The sequence below is a fragment of the Saimiri boliviensis genome, chromosome 3 (genome assembly GCF_048565385.1).
Source record: "Saimiri boliviensis isolate mSaiBol1 chromosome 3, mSaiBol1.pri, whole genome shotgun sequence".
Taxonomy (NCBI): domain Eukaryota; kingdom Metazoa; phylum Chordata; class Mammalia; order Primates; family Cebidae; genus Saimiri; species Saimiri boliviensis.
This window is the reverse complement of record NC_133451.1, coordinates 138393749-138399906: the sequence shown is the minus strand read 5'-3', so window position 1 is coordinate 138399906 and position 6158 is coordinate 138393749. Positions and strand designations below refer to the sequence as shown.

General features: G+C 39.4%; 1 pseudogene; it reads left to right on the top strand.

Annotated features, from left to right (window-relative positions):
- Nucleotides 1-2801: 2801 nt before the first annotated feature.
- LOC101053213 (eukaryotic translation initiation factor 4E pseudogene) lies at nucleotides 2802-4668 on the top strand (annotated as a pseudogene).
- Nucleotides 4669-6158: the final 1490 nt, after the last annotated feature.

Here is a 6158-nt window from a genome sequence, read left to right as displayed (position 1 = left end):
TGTCAGTAGTTCCTTTACTTACTATATATTTGTGTGTATGTGTTTTTAACTTTGGAAAAAATAATCTGAATATAGAAAAATACAGAGGATAGTATAGTAAACATCCACATACCCATCACTCAGAATTAACAAAGATTATCATGCTGTCGATCCCCTGAGTTTAAAAAATATTTAAGTAATAAAACATTATACTGAAACATGACAGATAAGAGTGCCCTGCCCCAGGCCCATTGCCTTTCTTCTTTTCCAACCTCTTTTACTTTCATGATTTTGCTGTGTGTCCTTCCAGTCCACATTTTTGATAATTTTAATACATATACATTATTCATTAAAAGTACATTGTTTTGTGTGTTTCTAAAATTTGCAAGAATGGATGCATGCTTTCTGTATTTCTCTCTCTCTCTCTTTTTGTAGCTTGCTTTTTATACTAAAAGCTATATTTTGTGTATGTGTGTGTAAGACAGGGTCTTGCTCTGTCACCCAGGCTGGAGTGCAGTGGCATGATCACGGCTTGCTGCAGCCTTGATCTCCTGGGCTCAAGTGATCCTCCCACCTCAGCCTTCCTAGTAGCTGGAACTACAGGCATGTACTACCCAGCGGATTTTTTAAATGTTTAGTAGAGATGACGTCTCACTATGTTTCCCAGACCAGTCTAGAACTCCTGAGCTCAAGCAGTCTCCCTCCCTGAGCTTCCCAAAGTGTTGGGATTACCACTGCACCTGGCTTAAAACTATATTTTTTGCTGTCACCAGGCTAGAGAGCAGTGGTGCAGTTTCGGCTCACTGCAACCTCCATCTCCCAGGTTCGAGCGATTCTCCCGCCTTGGCCTCCGGAGTAGCTGGGACTACAGGTATGCATCATTGTGCTCAGCTAATTTTTCTATTTTCAGAGAGTCAGGGTTTCACCATGTTGGCCATGATGGTCTTGTTCTCTTGACCTCATGATCTGCCTACCTTAGCCTCCCAAGGTGCTGGGATTACAAGGATAAACCACTGTGCCCAGCCAAAATTATACTTTTAAGATTAGTTCATGTCACTAGTTCATTCCTCTAAGCCAGTGGCTCTCACAGTTTTTTTCTTCTTTTTTCCCCCTGAAATGGAGTCTCACTCTGTCACCCAGGCTGTAGCACAGTGGTGCAATCTTGGCTCACTGCAACCTCCACCTCCTAGGTTCAAGGGATTCTCCTGCCTCAGCCTCCTGGGTATCTGGGGTTATAGGTGCTCGCCACCCTGACTGGCTAATTTTGCATATTTAGTAGAGACAGAGTTTTATCACATTAGCCAGCCTCATCTTGGACTCCTGACCTCAGGTGATCTGAGTTTCTCGGCTTCCCAAAGTGCTGGATTACAGGCATGAGCCACCACACCCAGCCAACAGTTTTGCCTTCCCAGTGGACCTTTGGCAATATCTGGAGATATTTTTGGTTGTCACAGTGCGTGGTGGGGAGAGAGGTGCTATTGGCACCTAATGGGTAGAGAGGCCAGTGATACTGCTTAACATCCTACAATGCAGAGGATAGCTCCCTGCAACAGAGAACTATCTGGTCCAAAATGTCAATTATGTCGAAGTTGAGAAACCCTGATCTAACCAAGTGAGTCTCAAAGTGTGATCCTGACTGGCAGCATCTGCATCCCCTCAGAACTTGTTAGAATGCAAATTCTTTGGCTCTGTCCCTGACCCAATAAATCAATTTATGGGGCAGAGCACAGCAATCTAAGGTTCAACAAACCCTTCAGGTGATCCTGGTGCACACTAGAGTGAGAACCACTGAGCTAAACTATTGGATAGTTTTCAGTTGTATGGAAACACCCCAATGCATTTATCTTACTGACCATTTCACATTTATCATGTAAGATGGTGTTCTCCGAACTACGACACTCCTTTCTCCTCCTCCACTACACCGTACAACATACCCCTTGAAACATTAAAATGAACATTTTAGTAATAATAAACATCTATTGGAATGCTTACTATTTGCTTGGCATTATTCTAGATTTTTCAACTATTAATTACCCGTAACAACCCCAGGAAGTAGATGCCAGTATTATCCAATTTCACAGATGAGAAACTAAGTAGTTAAGTAATTCAAGGTTACACAACTAATAAGTGTCTGACTGAGCCAAGATTTGAACCCAGACTGTTTGGGACTAGAACCTGTTTCTTTAATATTACACACATTCCCAGAAACACAGACCATACCAATCTGGCTTAATGTTCAGAGCTGAGTATCAGAAATTATGCATCCAAATGTCTAACAAAAAATGATAAGGAGCCTGGGCATTGTGGCTCTCGCCTGCAATCCTAGCACTTTGGGAAGCTGAGACTGGAGGATCGCTTGAGGTCAGGAGTTCTAGACCAGCCTGGCTAACATGGTGAAACCCTGTCTCTACTAAAAATACAAAAATTAGCTGAGCATAGTTGCATGTGCCCATAATCCCAGCTACTTGGGAGGCTGAGGCAGGAGAATCACCTGAACCCGGGAGGCAGAGGTTGCAGTGAGCCGAGATTGTGCCATTGCACTCCAGCCTAGGGGACAGAGCAAGACCCCATCTCCAAAAAAAAGAAAAGTGGAAATGAGAGAAAGGGTGCAGAAGTGGGGTCTAATGTAAATTTGGTGGGCTTCTACCAAGCACAGAATTCACATTTTCTCTAAAATCCCTCAAAGTACCTGCTTCAGCCATATACATAGGCATTTATATTTACATCACCAAGACATGAACCTTTACAGGAAATTTGGAGAAAGAACCTGGCTACTCAATGCTATATATATTTTTAAAAAGATTAAACACGCTCTCTCACCCCCCCTTCTGGAGCGGTTGTGCGATCAGATCCATCTAAGATGGCGACTGTCGAACCGGAAACCACTCCTACTCCTAATCCCCCGGCTACAGAAGAGGAAAAACCAGAATCTAATCAGGAGGTCGCTAATCCAGAACACTATATTAAACATCCTCTGCAGAACAGATGGGCACTCTGGTTTTTTAAAAATGATAAAAGCAAAACTTGGCAAGCAAACCTACGGCTGATCTCTAAGTTTGATACCGTTGAAGACTTTTGGCCTCTGTACAACCATATCCAGTTGTCTAGTAATTTAATGCCTGGCTGTGACTACTCACTTTTTAAGGATGGTATTGAGCCTATGTGGGAAGATGAGAAAAACAAACGGGGAGGACGATGGCTAATTACATTGAACAAACAGCAGAGACGAAGTGACCTCGATCGCTTTTGGCTAGAGACACTGCTGTGCCTTACTGGAGAATCTTTTGATGACTACAGTGACGATGTATGTGGCGCTGTTGTTAATGTTAGAGCTAAAGGAGATAAGATAGCAATATGGACTACTGAATGTGAAAACAGAGAAGCTGTTACACATATAGGGAGGGTATACAAGGAAAGGTTAGGACTTCCTCCAAAGATAGTGATTGGTTATCAGTCCCACGCAGACACAGCTACTAAGAGCGGCTCCACCACTAAAAATAGGTTTGTTGTTTAAGAAGACACCTTCTGAATATTCTCATAGGAGACTGCGTCAAGCAATCGAGATTTGGGAACTGAACCAAAGCCTCTTCCAAAAGCAGAGTGGACTGCATTTAAATTTGATTTCCATCTAAATGTTGCTGAGATATAAGAGAAGTCTCATTTGCCTTTGTCTTGTACTTCTGTGTTCATATATATATATATATATTTTTTTTTGGCTAGAGTGTCCACTATCCCAATCAAAGAATTACAGTGCACACCCCCAGAATCCATAAGTGTGTTCCTGGCCCACTCTGTAATAGTTCAGTAGAATTACCATTAATTACATACACATTTTACCTATCCACAATATTCAAAAAACAACTTGGCATTTCTCTACTTTACAGGAAAAAAATTCTGTTGATGTTCTATTGTATGCAGGAGCATATTTTGCTGGTTTGAAAGATTATGATGCATACAGTTTTCTAGCAATTTTCTTTGTTTCTTTTTACAGCATTGTCTTTGCTGTACTCTTGCTGATGGCTGCTAGATTTTAATTTATTTGTTTCCCTACTTGATAATATTAGTGATTCTGATTTCAGCTTTTCATTTGTTTTGCTTTTGTTTTTTTTCCTCATGTAACATTGGTGAAGGATCCAGGAATATGACACAAAGGTGGAATAAACATTAATTTTGTGCATTCTTTGGTAATTTTTTTGTTTTTTTTTTGTAACTACAAAGCTTTGCTACAAATTTATGCATTTCATTCAAATCAGTGATCTATGTTTGTGTGATTTCCTAAACATAATTGTGGATTATAAAAAATGTAACATCATAATTACATTCCTAACTAGAATTAGTATGTCTGCTTTTGTATCTTTATGCTGTATTTTAACACTTTGTATTACTTAGGTTATTTTGCTTTGGTTAAAAATGGCTCAAGTAGAAAAGCAGTCCCATTCATATTAAGACAGTGTACAAAACTGTAAATAAAATGTGTACAGTGAATTGTCTTTTAGACAACTAGATTTGTCCTTTTATTTCTCCATCTCTATAGAAGGAATTTGTACTTATTGCAGGGCAGTCTCTGTATTGTGTCTTCTTTTGTGGTGTCTTCCATGTGAACAGCATAAGTTTGGAGCACTAGTTTGCTTATTATGTTTATTACAATTTTTAATAAATTGAATAGGTAGTATCATATATATGGAATTAAGTTGATGTGGCTATCTTTGTTTTTTTATAAAGTAAGGCACAGTCCTTCAGTCTTAGGTAAATAATGTACTCTCTTAATATGTTAATACTCATGAGAATTGGGATCTGACGCATCACCATTTGATTAGTAGCAACAGTGGTTGTAAAACTTGGTTGCTGAATTGAGTTGTTTGTATGTAAGTGTCAAAATGATAGTATAGGGAAAGGACAGGTGGTGGGGATGTATGCATTAAGAATTTTGTTAGTGTTGCAATCTAAATTGAATGGAATAAACAGGTATTAAGACATTTATAGTGATAAAAAAAAAGATTAAACACAGGATTTGGAATCAGGTTAAGTTCTTATCTAAGCACATGAAAAATGATGCTAAAATTTTAATGGTATTTAAAAAAATGGTGGCCTTTAAACATTTACTGTGGTTTTAATTTGTCTTGAGTGTCACTTTATATTTGTGTGTGGTATAAAAGGTTTAGTGACTTTCATCCAGAGATATTTTCTGATCACTTTCTAGAAATCTATAATGTTGTTAGGAAGATCAAGCATACACATGCAAACCAGTTAAATAGCAATACAAGTCCAGGTAACCTTAAGAGTCTAAAAATGCAGCAGATACAAAGTCAGTAAAGGCTATAGAAACGCAGAGAAGAGAGAAAATATCTAGATTCACTGGAAATTCTTTATGAAGGAGGCCAATTTGCAACAAGTGAGAAGAAAGGATAGTATTACAAAAGAGAAAAGGTACTTTATGTAAGTTTGATTTTTTTTTTTTTTTGAGATAGAATCTTGCTCTATTGTCCAGGCTGGAGTGCAGTGGTGTGATCTCAGTTCACTGCCAACCTTTGCCACCCGGGTTTAAGTGATACTCGTGCCTCAGCCTCCAGAGTAAGCTGGGACTACATGCTTGTGCCACCACGCCCAAGTATTTTTTTTTTTATTTTTAGTAGAGACAAGGTTTCGCCATGTTGGCCAGGCTGTTTTCGAACTCCCGACCTCAGGTGAGCCACCCATCTCAGCCTCCCAAAGTGCTGGGATTACAGGCATGAGCCACTGCTCCCAGCCAAGTAAGTTTGAACATTTGAAAAATAACAGTACTCTTAGTGATGGGCAAAGCAACTTCTGGCAGCTTCAGATTTATGTTCTTCCAAACTATTAGTAGTGCCAGGAGTAAGATTCATGTCCGCTTCCAGCATCCTTATAGCAATCCAGGAATGTGTTCTGATTTTTTCTATTCAGGACATGTGACCGTCTCTGGCCTAATCATTTTTCCCAGAAAGATAAGCTGCTATGATAGGCCAGGTATAGATGTTGTATTTACTCCAGTGACCACATGGAATAGAGAATATGCAATTCCTCAAAGCAAATGGGGGTCATGGACACTCAAAAATGACAGCAATCTACTTTACCTTAATATCAATGTTATTTCTGTGTTACTCCATTTTGGATTGCTATAAAGGAATACTGTACCTTAGACTAATTTATAAAGAAAAGAG